General features: G+C 52.1%; 1 protein-coding gene and 1 long non-coding RNA gene across 3 annotated transcripts in view; one reads left to right on the top strand and one right to left on the bottom strand.

Annotated features, from left to right (window-relative positions):
* The window catches only part of SHISA6 (shisa family member 6), a gene marked incomplete at its 5' end in the record, with an annotated part of 277328 nt that overhangs the window by 228958 nt on the left and 29457 nt on the right, over nt 1–18913 (bottom strand). The window lies entirely within an intron of this gene.
* On the top strand, nt 987–6727 carry LOC108507747. 2 transcript variants are annotated; one of them, XR_001878252.1, is made up of 4 exons: nt 987–1815; nt 2017–2291; nt 2689–2945; nt 6005–6727. It is a non-coding gene; the product is annotated as an uncharacterized LOC108507747 (long non-coding RNA). The 2 variants fall into 2 exon arrangements; XR_001878253.1 differs by lacking the exon at nt 2017–2291.

Genomic DNA, 18913 nt, shown 5'->3' with positions numbered 1-18913 from the left:
GCCAAAGCAACCCCATGTGCTAATTATGCTAATTAAGCATAGGCACGTGGGCCAGGAGAGCCAGCAGTGAATGCTCCCAGAGTTGTGGGAGAGATGAGTAGAAGCTGCTACAAAACTAACCCCCTATTGAGGAGTTTCCCAGCTCACCCACCATCCTTGTCTGAAGGAGCTGGTGCTCCCAGACACCCTGCAGGGGTGGGTGTGCCCAGGATTCTCCTGCTTCCTGAGGCACCAGGGCTCTGGATCTGCTCAAAGACACCCAGCATGTTGGACTGGGAGTCCTGGCTGCTGCACAGCCCAGCTGGGCCAGGCTGGAGCATCACCTGGCCAGGCTGGAGAGGTGGCCCAGGAGAACCTCTTGAAGTTCAACAAGGCCAAGAGCAATGTCCTGCACACGGGTAGGGTTAATCTGAAGCACAAACACAGGCTGGGCAGAGAATGGATTGAGCCCAGCCCTGGGAGAAGGACCTGGGGGGGGCTGGTGGGGGACAGGCTGGACATGACCCAGCCCAGAACCCCCCGTGCCCTGGGCTGATCCCCCAGCATGGGCAGAGGGCAGGGGGGATTCTGCCCCTCTGCCCCTCAGGTGAGACCCCCCTGCAGAGCTGCTCCAGCCCTGGGGAACAGCACAGGGAGGAAGGACATGGAGCTGCTGGAGAGAGTCCAGAGGAGGCCATGGGGATGCTCCAAGGGCTGGAGCCCCTCTGCTCTGGAGTGAGGCTGAGAGAGCTGGGGGTGTTCATCTGGAGAAGAGAAGGCTCTGGGGAGACCTTCCAGTGCCTAAAGGGGCTCCAGGAGAGCTGGAGAGGGACTTGGGTCAAGGAATGGCTTCAAACTGAATGTTGGATTTAGATTAGATATATGGAAGAGATTCTTCCCTGTGAGGGTGGGGAGGCCCTGGCACAGGTTGCCCAGAGAAGCTGTGGCTGCCCCTGGATCTCTGGAAGTGTCCAAGGCCAGGTTGGACGGGGCTTGGAGCAACCTGGGCTGGTGGAAGGTGTCCCTGCCCATGGCAGGGGGTGGGACTGGATGAGCTTTAGTGTCCCTTCCAACCCAAACCATTCCATGACTCTACGATGGCACAACTGAGTCCTTCCCAAGCTTAAGAGCAAAATGAGAAGCTCTCTAAAAGCACCTCATTCACGTGGTCCCACATGAATATCACAACAAGAAACCAGAAACAAAATAAGACCCAACCTTGTAAAGCCTTTTGCTGTGTCTGGGTCTCAGTCCCAGTATGGCAGCACTGGGCACCAGTTTCCTGCCAGCAAAATGCATCCTGTGCTGTTCCTCTCTCTGCAGACAAAGTCTAATTCATTGGCTTTTCCTTGGTGTGGAAATGGGCTCTGATCTCACCCCACAGTGTGGACCAGTTTGATCTTTTCCAGCATTTGAGAGGATTTGAGCTGTGTGAAGGAGAGTTTAATGGAATGAACTCTCTGTCCAAGGAGGGAGGTGTGAAATGGGGACCAGGTGGCAAATTGGGAAGCCTGAGAAGGAAGAACACTGAGTGGATTCCGAAATGAAGGAGATCGCACACTAATTAAACCAGCCAGATTTGGTAATGACTGCTAATGGCACATTAAGCTGTCTAGTCTGAGATATAGGTTTGTTTTGCTGCTTCCCAGTTCGAGTTTGCTGTTTGTTTGTTTATTTTGCTGCTTTTACAGTTTTATGGCTGTTGACCTCCTGAACATGACAGTCCTGTCCCAGCTCTGACAGGGGTGATGTTAATGACCCACAACGAGTTCCTGTGCCCCAGGAGCCCAGCAACGTGCTCTGCCCAGCCCCTTCTGCTGAATATCTCTGAAAAAGGTGAATGAAATGGAGTATTCAGAGAAACAGAGGGACTGGCTATGGAAGGGAAAGCAATTGAGACTCCAGCGTGGTTTGGGGATTTATTTTTTTTTTTTTTTAGTGTTCTGGCATGTTTTAGGAGGAAAACAGAGATTTCTTGAGTGGTTTATGGTAATGTGTCCTGTCATTCGTCCTAATGGCTTTTTTTTTTCTCCCCAGTGCAGTCCTGTGGCTCTTCTGTGCTCACACAGCCCCCACCCCAATGCAATTCCTCCCATTTTATAGCTGTTTGCAGGGGGGTTGGGTTCCCAAAGCAGAAGGGGAGGTGGTTTGCAGTGAGACAGCCTGGCTGCCAGGGCAGCATTCCCCCAAAACCAGGACCAGGGACAAGGATAAACCCGAGGGCAGGAACTGTGAGACCACACTGTGCCACCCCAGACCAACATCCCCTCTGTGCCCTAAGAACTTGCAGGGGGAGCAAAATAAAACCCCAGGTACTTTGAGACTGAGGTTCTGGTTCTGTTCTGGGTTTCAGTGACATTCAGCTCTGAGTGTGTGGGATTTGCCTCTCTGTGCCCAACCCACAAGGAAAAAGGAGCAGGCAGCAAGAAGACCTCGCTCTTTAATTCCAGCTTTGGGGATCTCATGCAAAGCTGAGAAATTGGGGTTGACGTGGCGCAGAAGTGAAGGGGACAACGCTCTCAGGGACAGGGTGGGGTTGTTGGGGTGTCCTGTGCAGGGCCAGGAGTTGGACTGGATGATCCTTGTGGGTCCCTTCCAACCCAGGATATTCTGTGATTCTATGAATTGCCTGATGATTATAAAGAAAAAAATCTCCCAGACCAATCAAAACACTTCCCCTCACTACTATTATTTTTATCCTATTTTTAGGTGAGAGCTTGTTGAAGCCACAACTTGTTTTGAGCAGCAACTGTGTCTTTTTCTTTTGGAGAAATTCAACATTAAATACATCGGGGTGTTGAAAAGAAAACTCAAGAAATAATAGCCAGTGAGGGGTAGAACAAACCTGTCTGCTGCTCTTAGGGAGTTTGTTTGTCATCTCATAGTCCAACCCTAAGGCATGAGACAGTGTAGGTATGTCCTGGTGCTCCACAGCTGGGATTTGGAGAGTGTCCCACACTAAAATGGTGAGATCCCAGAGGATCCTGATAATATTGGATGCTTGCCAGAGATTTTAGAAGTATAGAAGAAGTTATGTTTTATAAACTTTAACTATGGGACAGGAGGATGATCTTCATAAGGGGGCAAATTATCACCTTGGCCTTAAACCTTCCTGTGAAGGGGAAGCTGCTCCTTGCCAGGGTCAAACCTGGGAGCAGAGAGCAGGGTGGAGGTGCCAATGGTCCTGGAGGGTTGGGGAATGCAGGGAAATTTCATTGGGTCTGTGGCTCTCTCCCAGACTCTTCCCAAGGACTTTGTGACTGTCCAAGTGGCTCAGGAGGCAGTTCAGCAGATCAGCCCAGACCTCAGCTGGGGTGTGCTGTCACTGCTGGACCAGTGGTGGCAAATCCTGTGCTGAACTGAGCTCCTGGGAAGGATTCCTGCCCATATCCATGGCATGGAGGTGTGGGGGATGGCTTCCAAAAGGCTCTAAATCCAAGGCAACAGCTAATGGGGATCACAAGCTGCAGGAGCCAACACCTCCTGGTGGGAGATTTTGTGTTGCTGAACTGCTTGAATTCATGTCTCTTGATTTCTGTTTGTTAATTGAAGGAGAGGAAAGACATGGCCAAAAAATTGACCAGTGACAGAACTCAAAGGTACAACTGGAGCTGTGCAAGGGGAGGTTTAGGTTGGATCTCAGGAAAAGGTTCTTCCTGCAGAGGCTGGTTGGGCACTGACCAGGGCAGTGGGCACAGCCCCAAGGCTGCCAGAGCTCCAGGAGGGTTCAAACAACGCTCTCAGGGGTAGGGTGGGATTGTTGGGGTGTCTGTGCAGGGCCAGGAGTTGGACTGGATGATCCTGGTGGGTCCCTTCCAGCTCAGGATGTTCCACGATTCTGTGGTTGTGTGATGGAGCCTGGCTCACACATATCCCAAAGCTTTGCCATGTCACAACCTGCACTATTGATATGCAGGTGATGCAAGCCATTGATTAACCCCCAAAGCATGAATTAATTAGAGCTGTAGATATGGCATCAGCATCATCATGAATTAATTAGAGCTGTAGATATGACATCAGCATCATGATCACAATTGTCTTAAAAGCAAAGAAAGCTGAGAGCTGTGGCAGGTTCCTGTAGAGCTGCAGCCACTACCCCACCCTGAGCAGGGATTCCTCCACCCTGGCTGCTCCCATCAGCTGCAGGAGGGAGGGAGGGAGGGAAGGAGGCCCTGAGGAGCCTCAGCCCTTTAATGAACCCCAGCCAGAAACAAAGTGTGCTCTCAGAAATGCTAATGGAAAAATGTTCCCTTCCCAGGGACAAAGCTGCTCAACTCCTCCTTCCAGGAACCAGGTCACTTCCAGGCAGGAATGGACCCTGAGCAGCACAGACCCAGCCAGGACAGCTGTGTGTGCTGGTGGGGTCCCTCCAATGTCACTGTCCCCAGGGTCCCAGTCCCCTGGGGTGGCACTGCTGTGCCCTCTGAGACTTGGTGCTCCTGTTCTATTCTCTCCTAACTCCTCTTTCCCCTTTTCCTCAGTTTCAGACCCAGATCATAAAACATTTCAAGGAGATTCACTGATTTATCAGGCTTGACCTCAGCAGATCACAGAGCAGATTTGGATGGTTCCCTCCTCCCTTTCCAACACAGAGCCAGGGAGGAGCAGGAAAGGCAGGAGATGAGAAAGGGGGAGAGATGAAGGCAAAAAAGTGAAGGAAATGGAAGTGTGGGCTGCAGGGGAGGGGGGGATTCTGCCCCTCTGCCCCTTAGCTGAGACCCCCCTGCAGAGCTGCTCCAGCCCTGGGGAACAGCACAGGGAGGACATGGAGCTGCTGGAGAGAGTCCAGAGGAGGCACCAAGAGGATCAGAGGGATGGAGCAGCTCTGCTGGGAGGAAAGGATGGGAGAGCTGGGGGTGTTCAGCCTGGAGAAGTTTTGGGGTGACCTGATTGTGACCTTCCAGGACCTGAAGGAGCTACAAGAAAGATGGAGAGACATGATTTCCAAGGGCCTGGAGTGACAGGACAAGGGGGAATGGCTTCAAACTGCCAGAGGGGGTATAGATTGGATATTAGATATGATTGTATTAATTTAGCTAAAACTCCTTCACAGGAGCACCTCTATCCACTGAAAACACTGAATCCAGACTGTCCTGGGCAGTTCCTGAAGACAACAGGGCATGGGAAAAGGACATCTTAGAGCTCTCAGGTGGGAAAGGTGCATCAATAACAGAACTAGGGGAAGGTGATAAATTATGGGAAAAATGCAAACTTTCCCATTCCTATCCTGAGCTCTGTGGCTGTGGAAGTGGTTTGGGTTGTTGAGAAGATGAGGCTGTCAGAGATTTCCCTTGTGATGCTGGTGGGAGCAGGAGGAGAGCAGGAGTGTTTCCAGGAGCCAGGCAAGGCAGTGTCCATGTCACAGAATCCCAGAATGTGCTGAGCTGGAAGGGACCCACAAGGATCATTGAGTCCAACTCCTGGCCCTGCACAGGCCCATCCCCAAGAGTCACCCCCTGTGCCCCAGAGGATCAGCCAAACCCTCCTGGAGCTCTGGCAGCCTTGGGGCTGTGCCCACTGCCCTGGGGAGCCTGGGCAGTGCCCAACCAGCCTCTGGGGGAAGAACCTTTGGCTGAGATCCAACCTGAGCCTGCCCTGACACAGCTCCAGCCATTCCCTGGCTGCTGTCCCTGGTCCCCCAGAGCAGAGCTCAGTCCCTGCCCCTCCTCTGCCCCTGCCCAGGAAGGTGGAACTGCACTGAGGTCTCCCCTCAGTCTCCTCTTCTCCAGCTGAACACACCAAGTGCCCTCAGTGTCCTCACACGCCTTCAAATCAAGGCCCTTCCCCATCCTTCTTCCCTCCTTTGGTCACTGTCCAATGGCTCAGTCTCTTCCTTCCTTCCTTCCTTTGTGTCCCCCCAAACTGCCCCAATGTTGAGGTGAGGCTACTCCAGGGCAGAGCAGAGCAGGACAATCCCTTGTCTGACACATTGAGCTTTTTCAAACCTGCACCACTTTTTTGGAGCAGGTATTTGGACCAAAAGTTTTCCATCTCAGACACTGATAATTTTTCCTTCTGTTTTTAGGAAACAACAGACATTTTTAGAAGATGCTGGTAGTTTCTTCCAGACATCCGTCCTGGCACTGCCTTTCTGGCTGTTCCAGAAGCAGGATCAGCTCTGTTTGCAGTCATTTCTCTCAGCCCTAAATGAGGCTGGAACGCTCAACCCCACAGGTGCCTCCCCCCTGGGCCATGGGAACACCCACTGAGTCACATCATCTGCCTTGGGACCTTCTGTGCCACCATCCAAACTGCTCCAAATTCAGCAAAGCTCTCTTTGGAAGCTCAGACAGACACCTGCCAGTTTCCAAAGGATCCCAAATGTCCTCGGGAAGGCAGAGGCACAGTTTCCCTCCATTCCTGGTGAGGTGTTCACCCTGTACCCCGGGCATTAGGAAAGAGCAAACTGTTAACACCTTGCCAAGGTCTTGCCTTTGCAGTTTGCTGTCACCTGCTGTGCCACCTGATGTAACCCAGCTCTGAGGGGACTCCAGTGAGGCAAGGAGGCTCTGACCAGCTGAGGGTCCAGCCCTCAGGGACAGCAGGAACAATTTATCCTGTGGATATCCAAAAGAACACCATACCCTGACGGATGTGAATGCTCATGGAAAATGAATCTGTGGAAGAACAAAGGTTATCAGGAATAGTCAGCACGGCTTCACCAAGGGCAAATCCTGCAGGGTCCTGAAGCTGGGGAAGAACAAGCCCAGGCAGCAGCACAGGGGAGAGCAGCTCTGTGAGAAGGACCTGGGGGACAGCAAGGGGCCCTGAGCCAGCAGCGTGGCCTGGTGGCCAAGGTGGGCAGTTGTGTCCTGGGCTGCAGGAGGAACAGTGTGCCCAGCACAGCAAGGAGGGCATCCTGCCCCTCTCCTGCCCTGGGGAGGCACATCTGGAGAGCTGTGCCCAGCTCTGGGCTCCCCAGTTTGAGAGGGACAGGGAACCACTGGAGAAGGTCCAGTGAGGTCTGTGAGGATGATGAGGGGACTGGAGGATCTCTCTGCTGAGGAAAGGCTGAGGGAGCTGGGGAGCATCTGAGGGGTGACCTCATCCATGTCTGTAAGGATCTGAAGGGTGGGTGTCAAGAGGATGGACCAGACTGATTTCAGTGGTGCCCAGCAACAGGACAAGGGGCAACAGGCACAGACTGACACACAGGAGGATCCATCTGAACATGAGGAAAAACTTCTTTACTTGGAGGGTGCCAGAGCCCCGGAACAGCTGCCCAGAGAGGCTATGGGGCCTCCTTCCCTGGGGATATTCCAAACCCACCTGGGTGTGATCCTGTGCAACCTGCTCCAGGTGACCCTGCTTGAGCAGAGGGGTTGGACCAGATGATCTCCAGAGGTCATTCCAACCCCAGCCACTCTGAGTCTGATGTCAGCCTGCTTGGTTTTGTTGGCCAAGTCATGTCTCTGCCTGTGCTTCAGTTTGAGAACTGATAAATGGTGATAATACTTATTTTCTCAGCTGGGCTTTGGGAGCCTCCTTATAAATATTTATGAAGAGCTCTGTTTATAATTATAAGTAAATAAATGGGTGTATGGAATTCACAGTCTGAGGATGCAAGTTGTTCTGTTTCACACACTCAAACACAGTCATTTATGGTTTCTGCTTTCATTTGGAAGCAGAGAAGTTGGGAATAGCAACTTCAAAACCACACCTCAAACTGAGCCCCAGTTAGGAAAGAAAAGCCAGTACTTAAGGGGCAAATCCTGCTGACATCAGGAAAGACAGGGAGAAGCTCTTGTAGGTACTTCATGTGCTTAAAAATGTAGATGGTGCCTGTTGAAGTTTATAAAGTGCTGAAGTGTCTAAATCCTTTCTCAAGTCAGTCTGAGAAGGGACATCATGCTCAAATACTCAGAGTCATTTGGGATCTTATAATCTACCCATTCTCCTGTGACACCTGCAGTAGGTTACCTTTGGGGACCTTCTGGGAATCCTCTCCGTTGTCTTTTTGCATCTTCCCACCCCCTTTGTCCTGATCAGCCTTGGCCTTGTTTCCAACTCAGCAGAGTTGCACATTCCTAATTAACCCCTCTGGAGCTCTCTGAGCGCCAGGAGCCTCCTCCCATCACCACCCAAACCCCGAGTTCAGCAATAGCCCTTCCCTCACTCCTTCCTCTACTGAGGCTGGTGAAGGTTCACAGGGGCCAGAAGACAAACTTCTGTTTGCAGGGAGTTGCCCTGAGCTTTGTTTTCAGCTCTGCAATAATCCATATGTAACACAGCCCCCCATCCAAGCCCAAATGCCAGCCTGAACAATGTCTCCCAGGACACAGAGATCCACTCCAAGGCTCAAAAGACCCATCTTCTGTTTCTGGATTAAGCCCCTGATGGCTGTTTGACCTCAGGGAATGCTCCACACCTCCCCCTAACTCAGTTTCCCCATAAATTGTGGATGTTGGTTCTCTCCATCATTAAATACTTTGAGGAAAAAAATTAAGATATTAAAAGCCAGGGAGGGTTTTTCTGGAGGGAAAGTCAATCCTGCTTTATAAATGGCTTTGGGATAACAGGCATGATTATCAGGGATTCTTTCAGTGATTATATTTTCATGGTTTCGTGAATTCCTGCCCTTGGAGTGCTCTGCAGCTGCCCCTGGAAAACAGCCCCATCCTTCCCTGGGAGCAGAGCTGATCTTTGCAGAGCCCTGAGGACACACCATCAGACTGCTGCAGTGATCCTGCCAGGATCCCAAAGCACAGATCCCTAAGGAATCCCCCACTCCACAAGTTTGGGAGGTGGTTTGCACAAACTTGCTGCCAGGCCTGTGCTGAGTTTTAATTGCTGATGGGAATGTGGAATGTGGATCCCAGTGGAGAGCCGGGAACATGCTGGAGATCTCCAGTTGTCCATGAGAAATGCATTTAATGCTTGACATCATTAGTTGTTCCAATGAGGTTTAGAGGTGTCAGCAGAGGGGGCCAGGTTGGGCTGGAAATGGCTGAGCAGAAACAAAGACATCAAAGATCTACAGCCAAGCCTAAAAGATTGTCCCTTAGTGATACTATAATTCAAATTTTAGTGAATAAGAAGGAGGAAAACAAGTGTAAGTTAAAAAGCTGCTCAGAAGCAGGACTGGGAGAGCTTCCTGGAGGTGTTTTAATATATTCTGGTGCTGAGTGAAGAGGCTGGAGAGAACTGACAGGTCAGTGGCTTCTCCTCAAGTACCAGGATACAGTAAATCTGTGTGTGCAGACATCTGCAGGGCTGGCACTTCAGGGGTGTTTAAAGCTGTTTAAAGCTATTTAAAGCCTGGGAGGGCCCTGCCAGGCTGGGAAGGGCCAAGGGTCTGCTCCTTCTACTACTGCCAGTGTGCCCCTGTGATACCAAACTGTGAGTGTTCAACCAACCCCCCAGTGCTGTGAGAAATGAACCTCCTGCAGGATTGGCTGTGACTGACCTCAGAGAGGGGGATTCTGCCCCTCTGCTCGGGTGAGACCCCCCTTGCGGTTTTGGGGCCCCATTCCAGGAGGGCCTTGGGGTTGTTGGGGGGGCCCGGGGGGGGCCCCAAGGAGGTTCAAGGGGTTGGGGCCCTTTTGTTTTGGGGCCGGGTTGGGGGGGTTGGGGGGCTCACCTGGAGAAGAGAAGACTCCAGGGAGACCTTGGACCTCTTCCAGCACCTAAAGGGGCTCCAGGAGAGCTGGAGAGGGACTTGGGACAAGAGATGGAGGGACAGGATGAGTGGGAATGGCCTTAAGATGAAGGAAGGTAGGTTTAGACTGGATATTAGGAAGAAATTCTTCCCTGTGAAAGGACTCCTCACAAGGGGGAATGGATTTCCACTGACACAGAGTAGGTTTAGATGAGATATTAGGAAAAAATCCTTCCCTGTGAGGGCGGTTCATCCTGGAGAGGAGAAGGTTGAGTGGAGACCTCAGAGCACCTTCCAGGCTCTGAAGAGGCTACAGGGAAGTTGGAGAGGGGCTGTTCATCAGGAACTGGAGTGACAGGACAAGGAGGAATGGATTCAGACTAAAAGAAGGGAAATTTAGGTGAGACATATGGAAAAAATTCCTTCCTGTGAGGGTGGGGAGGCCCTGGCACAGGTTGCCCAGAGAAGCTGTGGCTGCCCCATCCCTGGAAGTGCCCAAGGCCAGGTTGGACGGGGCTTGGAGCAACCTGGGCTGGTGGAAGGTGTCCCTGCCCATGGTGGGGGTGGGACTGAGTGTTCTTTAAGTTCCTTCCAACCCAAACCAGTCTGTGATTCCATGTCCCTTTTCCAGCCCCCTGTGCCCAGGTCCCAGCCCTTCCTGAACAGTGCCAGTCACTGTTGGCACCTCTGCTCACACAGGACCAGCCCAGTGACTGCCCCAGGTAAGTTGTGTCTTCCAGCTGGCCCTGCTGTCCCACCACCCTTTTCTGCAGCTGGAAAAAAACCTGCCCCAGCACGTGCCTGTGTGACATGAGCACGGGATGCTTTAGTGCCCAGGCTGGCACTAAAGGAGGTGGCATGGAGCTGAATTGCACAAGACAGCCACTGATGGATTATGGCACCCAAAATTAACTGGAGGGATATTTATATTTTCAGTGCCCAAGCCTTGGAGTGAGGCCCTCAGAGTTTGGCAGCTCTCCCCCAGGGCTGCATTAGAAAGCTGCTGAGGGCTGAGGCAGATGCAGCAGAAGGTGAGTGCTGGCTTTGTTTTCCAGGTAGTCCTCTCAGAAACAGCAATTCAGACAGTTGCTTTGATCTTAAAGGTGACACCATTATTTTTGTGACTTTCTTGAGTGAAAGTGAGCTCAGCCTTTGCCCCTTTTGCGGGCACTTTTCCTGGGGGATGATTTTCTTTGGCTGAGTCATAGAATCATGGAATCATGCAATGGTTTGGATTGGAAGGGACCTTAAAGACAATCTCCTTCCACCCCCTGCCATGGGCAGGGACACCTTCCACCAGCCCAGGTTGCTCCAAGCCCCGTCCAGCCTGGCCTTGGACACTTCCAGGGATCCAGGGGCAGCCACAGCTTCTCTGGGCAACCTGTGCCAGGGCCTCCCCACCCTCACAGGGAAGGATTTTTTCCTGAGATCTCATCTATACCCATTCTGAGTCAATCTGAGCCTGTCTTTTTTTGAGTCCTGGGGCAGATCTTCACATGATTTTGGTTGTGTCCTGACAGGAAGAGGTCTATCAGAGTTCCTTGGCAGCAAACTCTTCCCAAGGACTGACGTGGTGGCTCAGTAAAGCCCTTGCAATCCCACACGTGGAAGGAAGGTGAGCTCAGCTGCTGCAGTGGGGCTGTTTTAGGAGCTCTGACCCAGCTCTGTGCCCTGGGCAGGGGGTTTTGGCAGGGATGTGACACTTGTGACTGTCCCCAGTCCACGAGGCTGGAATGAGGGACTGCCAGCCCAGAACCAGCCCCTGTGATATCTTTCTCTCCTGCTTCTCAAAACAAGAGCTTAGCAGGGTTTTTAATTTGAACCAGGAGCTGGAAGTGAGAGTAGTTTTAACCCCTGAATCTGCAGCTGCTGTGAGAACCTCTCCCTAAATCCAGGGCAGTTCCATGATGAGCAGCAGAAACCACACACAGAGCTGGGACATTGCCAGGAGGACCTTGTGCCCCATGGGCAGGACAAAGCTGTGCCCACCTGCCCCATGGAGCTGGAATTCTGGGGACAAAGCTGTGCCCACCTGCCCCATGGAGCTGGAATTGTGGGGACAAAGCTGTGTCCATCTGCCCCATGGGGCTGGAATTCTCTGGATAAAGCTGTGTCCATGTGCCCCCCAGTGCTGGAATTCTCTGGACAAAGCTGTGTCCATGTGCCCCCCAGTGCTGGAATTCTCTGGATAAAGCTGTGTCCATGTGCCCCCCAGTGCTGGAATTCTGTGGATAAAGCTGTGTCCATGTGCCCTGTGTTGCTGGATTTGCTGTCCCTCCCTGGCAGCAGCAGCAGTCCCCCCTCAGGGCACACACCCTCCCACCTTGCCTTTTGGACTATTTTCTCTTTGGCTGAATTGCTAATTCCATAGTAATTACTTAGGAAAATTCCTTAATCAAAATCACATTGGAGGAGGTAATGAGCAAATAGGTCAAGGAGAGCAACGTGTCTCCCAGGCAGGAGCTGCCTCCCCGAGCATCTGCAGACCTGGCTGCCCTGGAGGACCAGCAGGAGGCCCAGGGGGGACAGGGCTGTGCTCCAAGGCAGCACAAAGCACCCCAAGGCTGCCCTTTTGGCTGCTGGGTGCTCTGGGGAGGCTCCAGCTCCCGTCTCCCAGGAGGGCTCTGCCCTGGCTCGTGCAGCATCCCCTGTTGCTCAGTGTTCCAGGAGCACACTGCTTTACAGAGAGGCCCTTGGGCTCTGAATGGCTCTGAGCATCAGCCTCACTACCCAGAGGATTGAGAGGACACCTGGTTGATAGAAGCTGTCCTGGATTCTTGGAAGGGTCAGAGACTCAGACAGTCTGAGTTACAAGCACAGAAAAGATTTGCTCCAAGATGTCATATTTTAAACAACTAAATGCAAAGATATATAAATAGATATAAGTACTGAGACCTAAAACCCCAGCTGGAAGTTCAGGATCCCCAACCAGCTCTCTGTCCAAGGCACAGCTTGCTGGCCTCCCTCTCAATGACACTGGAAAGCTTTTCACTCCATTATTATCTTCACACAGTTAAATCTCTGCTGTCAGCCCCAGATTTGAGAGTTCAGAATAATTGCACATCACATCCAACCTTTTGGCACCTCTCTGGACATCTTTTCAAGCTCGTTCAAACCCTCACTGAGCAGCACATGTCCCAAAGCAGCTCCTCCAGGGCTCCAATCATTCATCCGCTGCAAACCCCAACTGTTTCTTCTCATCTCTTGCTTTCTGTCACTTAATCTGTTATTAATTCTTGAGAAGACCTTTCCTCTCATTCCATGCTGTTCTCAAGCACTATTGATGAAAGACCTGGCTGACAATTTCCAGAGAGAACTGACTGCAGTGCCTGGACAGCATCAGTGCCCTGCCCACGTCACCACTCCCTCCCGGGGCACTGGCACACCCACAGTGTGTGCTCTCCTCTCCCAAAGCCATCCTGCCTCTCCTCCTTCATATCCTGACTCTCCTCCTTCATTTTACTGCCATCTCTCACAGTGCACCTGCTCTGCCAGCTCATCTCCCACGTCCCCAGCACCAGCTCCAGGCCTTTCTCAAGGTGAATATTGACACCTTCCACTCACCTGAGGGACAGCTTGGACTGAGCTCAGGGCACCTCAGCAGCTCCCCTTTCAAAGCCCTTCACTGAACATTTAGTCCAGATTGATGTTTATCATTTCACTGATAAGATTTTATACAAGAGTTCCCTGATTCTTCAGTTTTAGGGAGATCACCAGAAACAGCCCCTCCCCTGCCCGTGGGACTCTCCTGTCCCCCCTGCTATGGACACTGACAGTGCAAAGATTAAGGTATCAGGGGGGTTGTCTTCCCTGAGCGCCCTCACATTCTGAAAACACACATTGCCATCATTTCCAGCCTCTCTGCCTAAAAATTTCCCTCCTTTAGATCAAGATGTCATATTACACAAGAAAAACAGAACATTTTTCTATTGCAAAATCTCCCTTCATCTAAAGAGGGTTCTCTAGATGAATCTCAACAGAGGAGGTTCCTGAAGTGCAAGTAACAATTTTCTGGGACACAGAGCTCCTTCAAACTCAGCTTTGTCCAAAAAACTGAGGGCAATTCCAGACTGGAGACTCTGCAGCTCTGACAGTGGAGGAATTTGGTTGGTTGCTTGGTTTTAAATCTGTTTCTTTAGCTCTGATAAAGGAATTGACAAAACTCACCAAGAGAAAACCAAAAGCAAAAGCCAAAAAATAAACCCCAAACCTATCAAAGGCAGACATTCCACGGGACACCTTTGCTCCTGGGAGAAGAGAAAAATAGATTTAAGCCCAGGCTGAGGTTGGTTGTGGTGTTTAATGCATTGCTGGGAAGCATGTGAATACCTTGAGAGGAAGTCCCTTCCCACGTCAGCCTTGTCCTGGGTAAGATTCACCTCCTCCAAAGGCATGGCAGTGTCTGGGCTTTGCCCTTTTTTAAAAAAACCCACCTTTTGGTCCCTCTCTTGGCTCCCTGAGCTGAGCCAGCACCCCTCAGTTGGGGACTTTATGCCAATGCCGAAGATAAAAGTGCCACTATGAGCTTTCAGTCACCCTTGGAGTGCTGCTGCTGTCTCCAAAGTGAGGGGAGAGTCCAAAAGGTGCGAGCTGGGCCAGTGCCACCCCACTCTGAGACCCTGTCCCACAGCAGGGTGTCATTGGAGACCCAGTTCATGCTGAGGGGAGTGGGATGGGGGAAATCTGGGAGGGCTCATGGGGAGTTAGTGCTGTGCCAGCCTCCATCTCCTGGTTCCTTGCCCTGGTGCCCTTCTGAGCAGGGCACAGGAGTTATTCCTAATTTCAAGTGCCCCAGCAAAGCCCAAACCTCTGATTTATGAGGGGCAGTGCAGTTAACCCCATAAACAATTCAGGGATGGAAATCAGGAGCGGGCTGGCAGCAGCCAGTGAAACATTAATGATCTTCCAACTGTTTAAAGGTAAATATTTCATCAGCCCCACCACGTATCACTGTGACAATTGTGTTAAACTGGTGCTCAGGGGTGTTACCTACAACTTAACACCAGGCTGGGGCCAGGTCTGTGCCAGGAGGACTAAACTGGAGTGACTGGGCAGTCAGGAAGGGATGCACCACTGGACACACATGGAATCTCAGAATCAGCAAGGTTGGAAAAGACCTCTGAGATCATCCAGTCCAACCCATGACCCAACCCCACCTTGTCACCCAGACCATGGCACTGATGCCACATCCAGGCTCTGCTCAAACCCCTCCAAGGACGGGGACTGCACCCCCTCCCTGGGCAGCCCATTCCAAGGGCTGATCCCTCTCTCTGGGAAGAACTTCCCAATGTCCAACCTAAACCTGCCCTGGGGCAGCTCAAGGCTGTGCCCTCTTGTCCTACTGCTGGTTCCTGGGAGCAGAGCCCGACCCCTCCCGGCTCCCCCCTCCTGTCAGGGAGTTGCAGAGAGTGAGAAGGTCTCCTCTGAGCCTCCTCCTCTCCAGGCTGAGCCCCCCCAGCTCCCTCAGCTGCTCCTCACAGCACTTGTGCTCCACACCCTTCACCAGCCCCGTTGCCCTTCTCTGGACCTGCTCCAGCCCCTCCATGTCCTTCCTGAGCTGAGGGCCCAGAGCTGGACACAGCACTCGAGGTGAGGCCTCAGCAGTGCCCAGTCCAGGGGCAGAATCCCTGCCCTGCTCCTGCTGCCACACTGTTCCCGAGCCAGGCCAGGATCCATTGGCCCTCTTGCCCCCCTGGACACCCCTGGCTCACATTCAGCTCCCTGTGCCCAGAATCCCAGCAGAGAGATGAGAACAGGAGCTCAAAGAGCACCATTTGTACCTCTGACAAGAAATAAAACCTCCCCAAGCTACAACTGAGCACAAAGGGCAGGAAAGCAGCTCTTTGGTGGAAGGTTGGACCTGATGATCTTGGAGGTCTTTTCCAACCTTAATGATTCACATTGAACTCATGAACACTAAAGAAGCCCAGACTTGGAAGGACCAAATGCCTCAGGATCCTTGGGTTCTCCTGCAGAGGAGGAACCAGATCTACCATGCAGAATCCTTGATCTTCTGGCTCCTTTGGAAGCAGGAGGGCCCTGCTGCTTTTCTCAGTTCCCACCCCTCCAGCCCAGCCACGCTGGTGCCCATCCCTTGCCCTGCCTCAGGAATTTGCATTCCATGCCCTCCAGTCACATTGCCCCTGAGCCTGAGGGTGCTCAGCCTGGTGCTCACCCCCACGAGATCCCAGCTGGGGATTCTGGGCATCCTGCACAAAAATTTGACTTTTTGCAGTTTATCCATCCCAAATATATTTAGAGAAACAGAGACAGACAGAGGAGGTGACACAACAGAACATGAGGAAGCAGCAGTGAAATGAAGGCACCAAGAAGGATGAAGGGGCGTGTAGGAGAAATTTGGTCAGATAAACACTATTAGACTGAATCACAGAATCCCAGAATGTGCTGAGCTGGAAGGGACCCACAGGGATCATCCAGTCCAACCCTCAGCCCTGCACAGGCCCATCCCCAAGAGTCACCCCCTGTGCCCCAGAGGATCAGCCAAACCCTCCTGGAGCTCTGGCAGCCTTGGGGCTGTGCCCACTGCCCTGGGGAGCCTGGGCACTGCCCAACCAGCCTCTGGGGGAAGAACCTTTGGCTGAGATCCAACCTGAGCCTGCCCTGACACAGCTCCAGCCCTTCCCTGGCTGGGTCCTCAGGGCTGAAAAGTCAGGAGGGGTATAGTCAGGGGTATAGTCAGGAGGGACTGAAAGAAATGGTTTTACCAGGACGTTTTGGCTCAAAGAAGGTAGAACTTGAATTCTGGTGGGGGATGTACAACTGGACACTGCAGGGACACCAGGGAACCTGCAGCAGGAACTCTCTGGGAAACAAAAACCTGTGTTCTGCAGGAGAGGCAGAAGGGAAGGTGCAAGGGGCCCTGAGTGCCAAGTGGGGAGGGGAAATTCAGCTTGGCAGCTTGGGTAGAACAAGATCAAACCAATAAAAAAATGTATCTCATATTTAAAAATCAAATAAATAAATAAGTAAATAAATCTGCTCAAAATCCATGGATGAAATGGTTCTGGAGAAGGTGTTAGAATGAGGTTACCATGGGAGCTGACAAACCTGCCCAGTGGGACACAGGTTTCAGTAGAAACCTTGGCAATGTTCTCAGCCATCCACCACTGAGAACATGGCTCACTGGGGGACAGCTGGACTCCCACCTCCAACCCAAAGAAATAATACTCCAAATGACAGGAAAGCCCAGTTATTTCTGAGGGCACCAGCTGAGGAATTCCTGCAGCAGTCAGGGACACACCAGAGGTGACACTGCCTGGGACTGGAGAGTGCAGAACTTCTAAAGAGATGGAGCTCAGACAGGGATGTAACGACTTCAGAGGGCAAAAAGAAAGTAGGGAGACAGTCTTGGACACCAAGGGACTAAAGGCCTCAGAATTTGAACTTTGGGGAACTTAGAACCTCTGCAAATCTTGAGGCTAAAGTTACCCAACCAAACTGAGGGTCTTGGCTGTGTCAAATATCCCATAATGCTCCCCAAATTCAGGGGATGTGTGGATGTTTTGGATGTGTGACTCTTCTCCTCATAAAAAACCATCCAGGATTCTTGGAGAAGCAGCTGTGCCTTGGTTGGAAAGTTGCAACTACATTTGTAGAAGACCTTTTGAGGGAAGCTTTGCTGCTGCCTTCCCTGTCCCTGCAGGGAGCAGTGGGGACATTCCAGGCTGGCTCTGCACAGCCCAGCCCCACCAGCTGTGCCAGGGGCTGCAGAGCTGCAGGACTCAGGCTGGGGGCACCTCCCTGCCCTCTGCAGCCAGGGGAAAAGGACACTGGTTTGTTCTTTGTCAGTCAAGAACTTACTGCCCTGCTGAGATGGGAATGACCCAGGTCCAGCCCTGCCAAGCCCCCTGGGCAGAGCCCCAGGGACTCTCTGTGCCCAGGACAGGGGTGCTGGTGCTGCCTCTTCCCTCTCCTGGGTTACAAACAGCCTCCTGAAGGACAGGGTGACCTTCCACGTGACCTCATAGATGTCAGGTGGCAGACATGGTGCTACACAACTGTTATTGTTCAACCAGAATGTGTCACAACAACTCCTGAGAACTTGTCTGACCCCTCAGTCCAGCTCTGCCTCCACCACCTACGGGGACAGCGAGCACTGGTCAGAACCCACACTGACCCACCTGAATCCTTCCATGGATAAGCCCACCCAGAAACATCTGGGAAGGAAGGAAGTAAAAGTTGGAAAACAAGTATGTTCAACCAGAATAAAGTTGGTAAGCCCTGGTGTGGAGGTAGAAGGGTCACTAATACTTATTTTTTTGAAAAGGGAAAGAAAATTTTTTAAAAGGAAGGAAATAGGGGACAGCTTGGGGAAAAACATAGAGGCAGAAATGTGCAGTAAGATCCAGGCAAAGCACTGCTCATTGGTGCTGCAAATTGTCTGGAGAAGACCACAGCTGTAGAGTTTTGTGGTGGGATGTGAAAAGCACCAGCTCTGGGTTGTCTCAGCACTGCAGAGTAGGAGAGGTTGAGCAACCAGAAAGGACTGTCCTCATTACACATGTGCTGATTGAGTTTGGGATTTGTTTTACTTGGAACTTCTGTTTCCAAACTTATAACTGGAAGGGTGCCCTGAAGTCCTGCTAAATAAACCATGGCTTCATTTTTCCATCAGGCTGGTTTGGTGTCAGTGAGCAGAGAGTGGAGGTGACAGTGACAAATGGAGGTGGGCTCAGCTCAGGCAGTGGAGCCCAAGCAAAGCAGCTCCTGCAGGTGCTGCTGAGGGCAGGGCTGGGGCACCTGCTGGGAGGTGCCTGGAGTTCCTGAGGGAAGGATGGAGAGAGATGAGGAGATGGAGAGGAGTTCATCTCCCACATGCCACCTCACACCTGAACTCCTCTGGGGTCATTCCTGTTCCTCTTGGATGCTCCCCAAGGAGCCTCAGGGGAGACAGGACCCTGCTAACTCTGTGCTCTGTGGGTCAGCCAGTCCCAGCCATGGAAGTGATGGGATGAGGGCAGGAAAAACCCTGGAAACTTGGCATGAGAAGCTCTGAGATGCACAGCCAGCTCCAAAGCAGCAGTGGGACACTTCAGACACGGAGGCAGTTGGAGCTCTCTGACTGTAGCCTGCACATCAGCAGCCCTTTCAGCTTCCCCCCCTGCTGCCTGATCCTGAATAGATTAATATACATTTAATCAGATTGAACAGAAACACTTGTTCTGCTGAGCTCTGCACCCTGGATGCCACACTGAGCACCTGTGACCTCAAGCCTGCAGCACTGGCCTTCTGCTCTAAACCTACAGCCTGGAAACATCTCCACACCTTCCTTCCATCCTGCAGCCCTCACAAAGGCTGATTCCTTCCAGGGTTCCA

The sequence above is a fragment of the Lepidothrix coronata genome, unplaced genomic scaffold (genome assembly GCF_001604755.1).
Source record: "Lepidothrix coronata isolate B3197 unplaced genomic scaffold, Lepidothrix_coronata-1.0 Scaffold267, whole genome shotgun sequence".
NCBI lineage: Eukaryota > Metazoa > Chordata > Aves > Passeriformes > Pipridae > Lepidothrix > Lepidothrix coronata.
The sequence above is the reverse complement of the archived record's forward strand: the minus strand, read 5'-3'. Positions and strand labels throughout refer to the sequence as shown.